Consider the following 14,031-nt stretch of genomic DNA (forward strand, 5'->3'; position numbering starts at 1 on the left):
TTGGGCAGAATACCCTCACTTCTGGCAGGTACACAAAGCTGTCAAAGCACAGAAGCCCGCGACCTCTAGGATTACCTGGAGCCTCCACATGTGATGTCTGCAGGCTTGATTTCTCAAGATTAAAGGAACAGACCCAGCCAGCTGCCCTGGAAGATATACATGGACATCAGGAACAAGTGGAAATGTAAAAAGTTAAAACAATCCCCAGGTGTGAGAAGCTGGTAAGAGGTCAGCTGGCAGAAGATACCACCTGCCCTTTGAACCTGTTGGGTTTTATAGCGTTTTATAGCTTTTTCACCAGTTTTCAAATCATCTGATTCTATGTCTAAATCGATTCAGATTTACTTTGGCCAGATTTACTTTGGCCACTCTATTAGAGGATTCAGAAAGCGTTCATTAAGTTGAAGTACTCATAATAAGTTCACATTATTTAGTACATATGCACTTCTGGAGAGTGATCTTTTCTCAAATATTTTCATAAATTGACAGCGTTCTTCTCCTCCCTTGTCTTCACAGATGTAAGCCGGAGGGACTACTTACATACCGTAAATTGGCATATGCTCAAGCACTCTGTCAAATCTGAATTTAGAAGTTTACAAATTATTTTATAGATGCTTATAATCACAGGGAAGCTTGCTGTTTAGTTCTTTTGGTGCCAGTGCCATACTAGGTTGTGGTTAATGGTTCGTTTAAAAACAGGCAGATTAAGACCTCTGAAAGTACTATGTCAGTGTATCACAAAGTAATTTAGTAAAGACAGCGATTTAAGGACTTTGGTCTGCATGCTGATTTGCATGAACATGCTCATCCTAGCTTCATGGAAAACTGTTAATTGAAGAATTCTGTGGCACCTCAGGAAAATTATTCATCCCAGCCCTGAAAACAATGTAGTGTTCTGTCTCTTGGCAAAACCGTGTGGTTCTGCTGGCCCATGGGCAGCACAGAGCACCAGCTCAACCTCTCACCTAAAAATTTGCAGCCAGGATGAGCAAGTATGTTTTTCCTGGGATCTGTGCAGAACTGGATGCAACCTCTGAACAGCTTAATCCCCCCAGGGTAGCATTAGAATCTGGGACAAAGCCGTCTAACTTCGCTGGAAAATATGTGAAAATTGTTCCCAAAGAGCTTACAATTCCACCAGGAACACACATAGCTTCTTGCAATGATTTTTATATTGTTTGAAGCAGTGAAAACAAATTTCTTAATAAACCCAATATGTAAAAGGGATTTCAGCTTGCTCCAGTGAGAAAAGTTCAAAAGTATTGGGAGTTAATATGTCTGATCTTCTTGCAGGATGAAGCTGGGATCAAATAATCACTTTCAGGAACAGATACAGCTTTGTCCCAGTGTGAGAGCAGCCCAATATGTGTGTAAATAAATATATATAAAAAAATAGATATACACATATGTATATGTGTTAGAGCATGTGTGTGTATACACACATATATACACGTGTTTTGTTGCAGATGTGTAGAAAATATACAAAGTATGCGTAATGTGGGAAATGTTCTAGTACAGGCAGTTCAGATTGGGCAGGAGCATTTGGTCGTTCCCTGTTGCCAGGTACCAGGGGGTGACGTGTGAGGGATAATTTTCATTTTGTCATCCTGGTTCCCTTGTCACCATCCAGGACACAAAACGCCATTTACATTGATGAGAAGAGACTGCCAAAGCTTAGCGGGTTTCAACTATGCTGTCTCTATCAGTACATGAGTTTAGGTAAATACTATTAAACCATCAACTCGTATTTAAATAAATCAACAGCGCTAAGAGTTGCAGCTTGCAGTGTGCCTGTGGTATGAAATCTTGCGAGATGCCAACTTAGTAATGAAGGTAAAACTTTCACTCTTAGAATCATAGAATCATCTAGGTTGGAAGGGACCTTTCAGATCATTGAGTCCAACCATCAACCCGACACTGCCAAGTTACCATTGAACCATGTCCCTCGGCACCACATCTATCTGTCTCTTAAATACCTCCAGGGATGGTGACTCAACCACTTCCCTGGGCAGCCTCTTCCAATGCTTGATAAGCCTTTTGGTGAAGAAATTTTTCATAATATCCAATCTAAACCTCCCCTGGTGCAACTTCAGGCCGTTTCCTCTTGTTCTATCACCTGTTACTTGGGAGAAAAGAATGACCCCCATCTTGCTACACCCTCCTTTCAGGTAGCTGTAAAGAGTGATAAGGTCTCCCCTCAGCCTTCCTTTCTCCAGGCTAAGCAACTCCAGCTCCCTCAGCAGCTCTTCATAAGACTTGTTCTCCAGACCCCTCACCAGCTTCATTGCCCTTCTCTGGACCCGCTCCAGCACCTCAGTGTCTCTCTTGTAGTGAGGGGCCCAAAACTGGACACAATACTCGAGGTGGGGCCTCACCAGTGCCCAGTACAGGGGGACGATCACTTCCCTAGTCCTGCTGGCCACACTATTGCTGATACAGGCCAGGATGCTGTTGGCCTTCTTGGCCACCTGGGCACACTGCTGGCTCATATTCAGCCAGCAGTCGACCAACACCCCCAGGTCTTTTTCTGCCAGGCAGCTCTCCAGCCATTCCTCCTCAGGCTTGTAACGCTGTGTGGGATTATTGTGACCCAGGTGCAGGACCCAGCACTTGGCCTTGTTGAATCTCATACCATTGGCCTTGGCCCATCAATCCAGCTGGTCCAGATCCCTCTGTAGAGCCTTCCTACCCTCAAGCAGATCTTCTATGTGCCAGGACCTACCTGTTGCGGTGCGTTGGTGTGCCCACTGCAGGCTGCCTGGGAGTCAAAGTGGTCACCTGGGCAGATGATGCAAAGTTGAACCTTAGCATAAAGATAAAGCAAGTGATTATGTGCTTTTCAGCTTCCACAGTCCCGTAAAATGCATTTCCCTTAATTATGCATGCTGTCGCAGCACAGATTTTAGCAAGAATAAACATTCATCTTACAAAGCAGCTGGCCACCACTCTCGGTTCAGCCAGAGAAGAGCACCGGGGAAAGCAGTTAAGACTGCTCAGTGCTGAAGAGCTTTCCAGAATAAAAATGAAGAGGTTTATTCCACTGGGAGGTGCTAGCAAAAGCTACCTATGCCTACACATCTAAAATAGTTGCAGATACCTATTTACCTTTTTATGTTACGTTTTTCATTATATTATGCAGCAGAAATATTTTTATTGCGACCGGAGCTGCGTGACTCTGGGTTATTTCAAAGCAGATGGGGTAGATGAAACAAAATTCAACCTCTGCTGAAATGGGGGAAGAAGGACGATAAGTCCTAATTCCAAATGATAATGTGTGGTTTTCAGTCTTCAGAAGAAAAATTTATCAGAAAATTAACTTCATTCCTTTTTGTACCATTCACATAGTGGAAAATAATATGGAAAATAGAAAAACCCTCTGTAAAGCGAATATCATTCTGCAACGTTCTGTGCATCTTTTAACATATGTGACCAGCATTTTACGGAACTGGAATTTACATAAATTCAAACATTTATTAACCAGGAAATTTCCGTAGTGCTCTTTCTATTGAAAGAAGGACTTAAGTAAGACTCAATTCCCTAAGTTTTTATTTCCTGGGAGATCAGATGCTTTGAAGGCTGAGGAAAGCATTTCATTGCATACCAAAACTCACAGCTCCTTTCAGAATGTCCTCACTAAAATGCGACCTGAAGTGAGCACTTTGTTCTACTGACCGCACTTGGGTTATTATTTTTCAGTCTTATAGTACTAATTAGATATTCTGCCTCTGCAGTTTGGTTTTTGTTTTGTTTTGTTTTGTTTTGTCTTAAATTTGGAAAGAATAACAATAAAATCAGAGTTCTGCACAGCAGTGAGAGTAAATGCATTCCAGTAATGGAAAACACATCGCTCCCAGTACCTGGGCACCCGGCCAGACCAGCTTGGTATTAAGCATACATCTTCATTAATTCTCTTTTAGAGATTAATTGATTGATGTTAGCAGCATAAGCTCAAGCAGTGTAAACCACCATTCAGATGTAAAAGAAAAAAACAACATCAGTTTCAGGATTTCGCCCGTACTGGGAATATTGGATGTGCGTATATCTGTTGGCTATCAGCATGTACGTGTCCAGTGAAATCTAAGGCCCCAGCTGGGTGAGGGATGCTGGACTGCACTCCCTCGTGTCCTGTGCACCCCTGGCAGAGCCACATCTGCTGGCCTTTGGGTCAGAATGCTGATTTTACCTACTTTCCCAGGCTTTTTCTGGGCTGGAGGGAGCCAACTGGGTGGGATTGGGCACAAGTCTTAAGAGGAGCAGCTGAGGGAGCTGGGTTGTTCAGCCTGGAGAAAAGGAGGCTGAGGGGAGACCTTATCGCTCTCTACAGCTACCTGAAAGGAGGGTGTAGAGAGGTGGGGGGCAGTTTCTTCTCCCAAGCAACAGGCGATAGGACAAGAGGAAACGGCCTCAAGTTGTGCCGGCGGAGGTTTAGATTAGATATTAGGAAAAATGTCATCACCGAAAGGGTTATCAAGCATTGGAAGAGGCTGCCCAGGGAAGTGGTGGAATCATCATCCCTGGAGGTATTTAAAAGACGGGGAGATGTGGTGCTTTGCAACGTGGTTTAGTGGTAGTTTTTGTCAGAGTTAGGTTGATGGTTGGACTCAATGATCTGAAAGGTCCCTTCCAACCCAGACAATTCCATGATTCTATAAGAAGTTCTGTTAAATCACAGAGACACTCCTTTAGAAAGCTGGTTTGCATGTTTGACATATGACTACAGAGATTAATTAATTTTAAATGAGTCCAAATTAAAAGGCTAAAAGCTACTTACTTTCTGCATTATTAGTTGGTGATAATAAGCCAGTGGGAAATTTATCATAACAATTACGCTGGGAGTTTCAATACTCTGAATGCTGTATACATCTTTATGGAGGAAAGTTCTCATCTGCTTGGATCTTTTCAAATATTACTGGAAAGTTTAACAGGTGCTATAGAAGAAGATTTTTTTCTGCTTCACAGCTTAAAATATTTGGGTTTTTTTCACAAACTTCAGTCAAAAACCCCTCAATTTTTATGCTATCATATGGAAATTTTAACCCAAGACGGAGATCTAAAACAGTCTTATTGGTAACTGGAAAGGAGAGCAGAGAGAGGAAGATCTCACAGGAAGTCGCTGTGGATTAAGTAGAAAAATGGAGATACACAGAAGGAAAGCTTTCTGGTGAACTGAGCCCATTCCCCGATACATGGAGGACGTACCCATCTAGATGGAATCTCATCTGAACCTACTGACTTGTACATCAGTAATGAGATAACATTGAAAGTATGCGTCATTAATTTTTAAGACAGCTACTGTTAGAAGAAAACTAACAGACTTTGTGAAGAGTGTAATAGACCTGTCAGGACTACATTTTAACACCACAACATTTTTATTTTCATGTCTCTGAAGAGTCGGTATCTGTTTAAGTTACAGCAATACTCATTTATTGTGCAGTTTCACACAGTACCCAGGGGAAATTTGATGCAAAGTTTAGCTCCTTCGAATCAACTGCACATGCCTATTGCTGCATTATCAGGGCAAGTATTTTCAGAATAATTCAGAATAATAACACAGCAGCCTTTTAACACGTTCATTACAAAAAAAAAAAAGTTTAGCATATAATGCAGAGTGGAGTTTTTTTATATTTTTGTGAAGATAGGATATTTATGCAGTAACTCACTATTTCATTAAGACATAATATGTTTTATTATCACTTTTAGATATGAGAGTCACGTAAGCTCAGAAGGTCTGTAAAAACTTGGAAGTTGCAAAGCATCACCGGGTATGACACTTGCTGTTCTGATGAGCTTATACTCAACCAGACAGGAGAGACACCTGGTTGGGGGCACAGACTATGGATAGGAACAGAGATCTGGTAAGTATCAAAATTTATAACTGATTATAGGTCACCTGATTCCCATCAAGTTCTTTGTACATTTAATCATGTCTCCCTTTATGATTATGGCAGCACTTCTGTTACAGATAGTTAATTAATCATCTTGAATCCTGTGTCATTTTTGTCACTCCCCTTTCCCACAAGTTTGTGCATGCTGAGTCCAAAGGCGTAGCTCTCTGCCTGCATCCGAACGAGAGTCTTCCCACCTTTGCCTCATGAACTACAAAGTGCTTAGAACTTCAGGGTGAATAATGCACTTTTGGGAATCCTTCACAGAAAGTAATTAATGGGGCTGGCTTTCATTCCTGGTGAGTCATGTTTGGGCCAGCAACAATTTTCATACAGTTTAGGTCATTCACTCTTGCTTAATAGGACAGATGTGATTAAATGCAACCAGAGTGTCAGAGCCAGGTGTCTTTTGAAAAGGGAATCTAACTAGAATTGAAATAAGCTTCATTTTTCCCATTTTGTTCTTTTGAGATTGAGTTATTTCATTCATAGCCGTACACATTAGGTTTCTCTTACCTCTTCCTTCTAACTTTCATTCTTGGGGAAAAAAATATTTTGACTTAGAATAAAACTGTGAGCATAGTTATTCTAGTCGTGTACTCGCTTGTGTCTTTTTTACCTTTGTCCTTTCTGCATCAGCTTCCATTGCTCCTTGCTTGTGCTTACAGTGTGTTGTCACAAAGCTACACGCTCCCGTTTGTGACGATGTTTTCCTGCTCTTTGCCACTTACTGCTTTTCCTCCTGCTGTCTTCCCAAGTGGGTCACCCACGGACACACCCTTGGGTTATCTATGCCCCAGGGTGTCTCTGTCCCTGTCATCTTCCTGGCCAGGTGTCCTTGTAGTGGCAGGGCTCCCAGGCGGGACAATATGGCTGTGGCCCTGGTCAGGGTGCCGTGCTCAGACAGCAGGACACTGTCGCCTATCCCTCGGCCTACCCCCTCATGATTCTCCATTCCTGCACTGGTGGTGAGATGGCCACTGAACCCGGATCTCCCCCGTCAGCAGCAGCAGGAGAAGTGGGTGGCAGGGTGATGTGGCTTGTCTGTGCCCAGTGCTCCTGCGCCTGCAGCTGCAGAAGGCTCCTGCCATGGTCCCATCCTCTCAGCCTCTATGTCATTTCTGAGTAAGCTGGTGCTTCCCACAGCCACCCTATACAATGTCAGAAAAGATCTTAACAGATCTTTGAATGCAAACTGTTTGCTCTAAGGTTATGATCCCGCTTAGTACCGAGGCCCTGGCCAGCTGGCTGCCTCCCTTGACACCCCAACGTCCACCTCTCCATTTTCCCATCCCAGGCTTGCAGTGTTTATCCAGGTTGGTTGATGGAGATACGTGAGGCTCATGGAGCTGATTCCCTCCTGGGCTAGGCACAAACTAATTCTGTCTGTGAGTACATGCCAGAAACCTATTTCTGAGCAGCCTGGCATGCCCCAGAAAACCAGGCAGTGCCAGCCTCTCCCACAAGGCTCGCTCTCTCCCACAGTCTTACCCTCCCACAGTCCCATGTTGTCTTTGTTTCCCAGCCAGACATCTCTGTCACTAGTCAGTGTTTTCTTACCCCTGCCTTGGCTTCCACACTTGTATCAGCCCAAGCAAAGCTCCAGGGAGGACCAAGAGGTTTGCCAGTTGTCTACTCTTCCAAGATTTGCTTTGAAGGGACCTTTGAGAAAGAGACCTTGATACTGATCTTTTAGAGCAGCGGCTTTTCCAGGGTGCCAGGGTGAGGGAACATGTCGCTGATTTTGGATGGATGATGCTCTTCCCCTGACTGCACCACCATCTTGCTTCTAGCTTCTACATCCTTTCATGCCAAATGAACAGTGATCATTGCCAAGAAGTATATTCCTCCAGGTGTGTATATAGATATCTGGAAAGTGATCCTGTAGCATCACAAGTTGGGGTGATGGATATACCAGCAAAAGTGCCCCATCTCTGCCAGAGCTAGTGTTGACACAGAAGCCATTAAAAAGAAAGTTTGTGATGGCTGTGCCTACTGCACAGCTTGGTTCCCATTAGGCACTATCAGAACTACCCAATGAGTAGTGTATGGAGAATATGAAGACTAAGAAAACACAGAGGAGGTGGATCCATGACTGACACTAATCAGTAGCCCTGTGCAGCTAGTTTCTCTGTTTTCAAGTTTTTACTCCTTTCTTCCTTGCCTTCTGAAAGGGCCCATCCTTCAAACTTACTCTTAGTGATACACGCAATCACAAAATGGGTTTCCTTGGGCTCAGCATGGTTTCTTTCGCTTTTTTAGAAAAGCAGATAGCCTTGTTGGTGCTTCTCCTGCCATGGAGAAGCAGCCTTCATGGCCTATCACAGCCTTCATGGAGGGCCTGTGTCCATAGTGGCTTCCAGGACATCCCACACTGGACTAAGATTTCACAGGGCATTGAGGCCATGAGAGTGCACTTCTTTGTAGCCCTCTTGCCTAGGTCTGAACAAAGCATGAGAATGAGGAAAGCAAAGGTGCTTTTGACTGAGGCAATACCAATGGACTTTGACCTTTGCAATGGAATAAAGTCTACATGTGTGCAGGTGCTCAGGGAAACCTGAGGGTGCCAATGCTGATGGCTCCATTCAATGCCAGCTTCTGGCCGCGGGTGGCCAGTGCAAGGAGCTCAGGACTGGGTTTCCCCTTTTTGTGTTAAGTGGCAGTGGTAAATAGTAACATAAGCCAAGCAGAGCTATTTATGTGGCGCCAGATAGTTTGGGCCCTGGATGTGTGTAGTATAAAAAAGCTGGAAGAGACCTGCAAGGACTTGGGGGCAGACCCCATGCTCAGGTGCCCCAAAGGGGATAGGATACCTTTGGATACCCCAAAGGGGATATGTAGGATAGGTACCATACCCATACCACAGCAGTGCTTCAGCCTCAGCTACCCTCAAGATTAACCTAGCAAAGGGGTGCAGAGTCCTGTAGTTCTTGACTCCTCTAATTAAAAGCCATGGGAGTTTCCCATATGTAAGATTTGGCCCAAAACTATTCTTAGTACTTAGGGAGTACGCTTTATTGCTTAGAGTTTGTGATTAAATGGGGAAGTAAGTTCTCATGCCCCTTCATCTCCCGTTTATCAGCAGAGATGCGTTGAAACTAAAATAAATGACCTTGGAAAGGAGAACTTTAAGTTACAAAAATACTCTTACAGTATGTATGGGAAGCATGTGAATATTCCTGAAATATGATCAAAACAAAACCCAGATGACTCGAAGAGACTGAAGTAACATTATCTTTCCTTTATTCAACCCGAGCAGAATTTAAATCCGCTGCAGGCAGTTTCTAGAAATAGCACTTAATGCAATGCCAGAATACCCTGCAGAAAAGGTGCAGCACATTAATGTACGTGGATTGCCTTTGATTTCCTTTAGCTGTGTGAAAGGGCATAATCAGATAACTGCACTAATGGTAATTGTGTAATCGATTCATTCACAATGATTAGTTAAGTGCAGTGTCATTCTTCCATGGTGGAGAACAACAAGAAGTTAGACCATTATCTCAAGTTTGGCTAGTTTGTTTTGTAGGGGTCTTTGAAACTTGTATTAGAAAGATGACAGTAACTTTCTAGAGTAGTACTTTGCAGGCTGTTTGGGGTTTTTAAAAAATATTTTTATATTACTTGCCCTTGCCCCTGGGCTCTCTGCCTGATTTTACATCTCTGTGGGCTTTGAGGTCGGTGGATTTCCAAACCATTCTTGTGCTTGTCTCAGGTTTTCAGTATGTCCTCATGGTGCCATCCTTCCGAACCCAGCCTGTAAACAGATGGCAGATGGACCCACCCCAGTGCAGTGGCATTAACATGGGGGGATGATATTAACAGTTCTTGAATCTGAGGGGACTGTGTAGCAGAAATATTTCAGTCAAAGCAGTAAAGCATGTGTTAGCATTGAGAGCAAAACTTCCATAGGTTTCAATGAATGCAGGCACAGATTTTTTTTGTCTTCTCTCTGCTGTTTTCTGTGTTTTTGAGTAGTTCCTGTTTCTTCTGAGCATCTAAGGCCTCAGTTTCTCTGTCCATCCTGATTTCATGACAGAGTTGGCAGAGAAGAAACAGCTTTCTAATGAAAATACAGCTACTGAATGCCATAGTTGGGTCTTCTAAGGGTTTTCCCTATGGGTTCCATTAGAGACAGGTGAAGCTTTGAGTTTTATTTCATTCTCTTTAGTCAGCCAGACCATCAGCTGGTATTTCTTTTCAGTTTCCAGTGCTGTTCTGGCGTACTCCTTAGACAGTGGATTTCTCTAACTTCATAAACAGACATTTGAGGTAGAAAAGAATACAGATGTTTGTTACACAAAGCAGAAGAACAAATACGTAGGGTTTTTTATTTTGACAATTCTCAATAATACCCACCTAGAGAAATATTCACATAAAACCACATGCTCATATAGTGCTCAAAGTCTTTTAAAATGCTGTATAAAACACTAATTCACTGTGGGTTTTTTACCTCAACTCATTTAGATAAATATATAAAGAGTTTATAATTAAAAATGCTAACAACTATTGTTGCAGAGCATTTTGCTTGAGTGGATGTAGCTTGCCAGTGCCGGACCCTGACTTACCCAAAGCTGCCTTACTTCATGAGAAAGACATTGTAAGAATAGACGGCTGGAAGCCAGCATCAGGCAGAGTTAATTGAGAAACAAGTGAGAGCGATTAGCCATTGGAACAAACCATGAAAAGAAGTGGAGGGCTTCCCATGTCTGGATGTCTTCAAATCAACAATCAAATCTCACATGGAAGAAATGAGTAATCAAACAAACATTTTTGGGGCCTCAACAAAGGGTAACTGTCTGAAAGCCTGTGATCTACAGAACATTACAATATGTAATGATTCCTTCTGGGCTTAAGTCTGAGTTCAGGGCAAATTAAAATACTGATAACATGAATATGACTTTCTGAACCCTGAATTCCCTTGCAGATCTTTTTCTCCAAGTCTGCCAAGCTCCAAATGTCCAACTATTGAGTGAGTATGGAAATAATTTTGAAAAAGCTCAGTTTTGAAAAGTTGCCAAGAAAATCATGGGCCCACATGTTACTGTAGACATCTGTAGGTGAAAACTTCTCCCAGCGGAGAGAAGCTGTTTTTATCCTGATGGGCCATCAAGGAGCCCGACTGAGAGATGGTCTGCTGCACCACTGGCACTCTTTGGCCCACTCTTTTGTCACCCTTGGGGACCCCAAGTGTCAGACTGAGATAATTCTTTCACCCAGTAAATTATTCTAGATGGACATCAAATGTAAACGCTGCCGGGATGTGATTGTCTCCATGCTTGACAAGTCCAAGGACAGAAAAACGGACTGAGCAAACCAACTTGTAAGTCGCAGAATCACAGAAGCACAGAATCACAAAATGGTAGGGGTTGGAAGGGACCTCTGGAGATCATCTAGTCCAACCCCCCTGCCAGAGCAGGGTCACCTAGAGCAGGTTGCAGGTCATCACCAGTTCTCCCAAAACACATTTGCTATCTCAGCATTGACTCGTGTGATAAAGCATTTTATCATTTGATAAAACTGAGCTGTTAGGGGTTAAGGTGCAAGAGCAGGCTATTACATGGGAAAGAAATCATTACAAGCACTTAGTGCATTAGATGTTTGTGGTGACAGAGCCTCTGCTCTGAGACCAGCAGACAGACACTGCTCGAGACACGCTGCAGCGAGCACTGGGAGCACATGTAACCCACTGCCATCACCCCTATGTGACAATAACTTCAACAGCAAGCACAGAGTTCATAATCAGTTAGTATTTAAAATAGCGACATGAACAGTGGCACATCTCCTGTCCGTACATAACAAATGAATAGTAATTAGAGGAAGAAGAATTTAGTAGCTTTTCTCTTCATGGTAAATTATTGTTTGTGAGATATTAAAAGAGCTGCAGCTTTTTCAACCCATTTTTATAATGTTTCTCTTGCAAAATAACCAGACACGTGTTTTAGTTTCAGGCTAGCACTCTAACCAGTGGGTTTTTTTTTTTTTAAATTAGAAAGGAAAATTGGTTCCTTTGCTGAGTGGATTCCTGTGATCTAAAGCCGCAGTGAGATATTTCCCCTGCTATCAGTATGCAGCTGCTTGCTTTAAATCACTAGCTTCTGAAACACTTTTTCAAACATGCCTGAAATATAATATTTCATGTGGAAATAAATGAGGTTGTGAAACCCTTTTAATTATTTTACTTCAGTGAAAAGATTAAAAATCTAAGTCTCTCTCGCTCCACATCCATGTTGTAACTTAGAAGAATATAAAACAGATTAATCATTTTCACGCCAAGTACAGAACAAAGTCTGTTTTTTCCTTTCCGCCACACAATCTGAAAGCCATCAAATTCCCCCGCCCACCTACTGTGTGTATGAGGTGAACGTTGTCAAGTACAAATTAAGGATCTGATCTAGCAATTGCTTTTGAACGTAGTCTTACAGAGCCACGCGGGCTTGATTCGAAGCCTGCAGAGCGCTTCCCTAGTATGCTGGGGATCAAAAATCTCACAGAAATAAAAAGGCTCTGAATCTGCAAATGCGGCCCATATCTAATTGCAACTGCTAAAAAAAAGAATAAAATTGTTGCTGCCTCAATTTTAGAAAAAAACCCCACATCATTTAACAATAAAATGGCCTGATGAGTTTTTGGATGTACTTGCCTCGAGGGGCTGTTTGTGAATCAGGCTAGTAAGAAATTAGACCTGAAGATTTGGGTCTTTTTGAGTTCATATGGTCTTGTAGCACTGCTTGCTTCCAGTGAACATGCTAAGCCTTCTGCACTGCTCCCAGGGAAGCTGGTCATTGGGAATACATTAAGGCATGAGGGCTTAAACATAGCCTGCTGGTCCCTAGGCTACAGCTGGTGAATACCACGCCACGCACTGCAGAGCCATGAAAAGCTTGATTGCAGCTTGGTTCGCTGTAATTTGCACTTCGTGTTTGTACTATGCATTTTAAATCAGGTGTGCATTAATGCATCAATTAACAAGAACGAGCAGCACAGAGCGGCGAGCTTTTTATAGAGACATATTCCAGGCTAGCTGATTTTTAATGTGTGTGTTTAGAAACTGAAATTACAGTAATTGAAATAAAATTATATACAAAACAGAATAGGAAGCTTTTACATAAGAATGGACCAAATGATACAACAAATGTGAAACTGATTTCTAATGCTGGTTCAAATAAAATGTTTATAAGAATTGCTTATGCTTTGATCTCAGTACTGAAAAATGTGAAGATTTTGTTTATTAAAAAATAGTTCAAAGCTATTAAACTCTCTGTTAATGGAGGGTATAACCATATTTATAAATACTACAAAGAGTGACACTAACATTGGAATTTTGTTTTATGCAGCATAGTGAGCATCACTCACAGCAATGGAGCTATCACGACTGTTACGGGGAGTTCTGCATCTCAAAGTCGCCTTTTGCTCAAAGTCCCTGGTTCCCAAATGGTGAGTGTTCTCTGAAAATCAGCATTTGAGCTGGGGCTTCTACAATGCTGGTGTTGCAAAAGGGTTCTGCAAACTGTGGGGTCGTATGCTTTGAGGCAGCACACAAATTAGGGCTACTCCTAGGTTTGAAAATTTTGGCATCTGCAGGACCACCCCTTTTGCTGAGCAGCCACAGAACAACAGGCATTAAGCCTAGTAGGTAACTTGGCAAAAAATTATGCTAGTTCAGTGTCGTTTTTGTGTTCCTGTGGGTATTTCTCAAAGCAGATACTTTTTTTTTTCCCCAAAAAAGATTTGCTTTGATTAATTGGTATTTCTCAGTCTTTAAAAAGTTGCTTAAAAAAAAATCAAAAGCAGCTGTCTGTGGTGGCTTTACACAAGAAAAAATACTTCAGGACCCTTGAATCCAGTCCTAAGAAGCTCTGCACTTATCTAGAGCAATTTATCCTCAGAATCTTCTATAATGTGTGGTCGATTGTTGTCTGTTTTCCCTGGCTCTGCTCCATGCCTTTGAGTAATTTATCTCACTAGCTCACTCCGTGGCTTCAACCGTGAACAGATTTCCTGCAAAGTTTCAGATTTTTCCTGTGCCCCACAGGTATTCCGGGTTTCCTAACAGAATTAGCTTGGGCCCCATGGCTGGGATTCAACTGGTAGGAAAAAGGGTTTCTGTTCCCTGGACTCCGTTTGATGTTTATTCACCTGATTCTCC

The sequence above is a fragment of the Rissa tridactyla genome, chromosome 2, assembly GCF_028500815.1.
Source record: "Rissa tridactyla isolate bRisTri1 chromosome 2, bRisTri1.patW.cur.20221130, whole genome shotgun sequence".
Taxonomy (NCBI): Eukaryota; Metazoa; Chordata; class Aves; order Charadriiformes; family Laridae; genus Rissa; species Rissa tridactyla.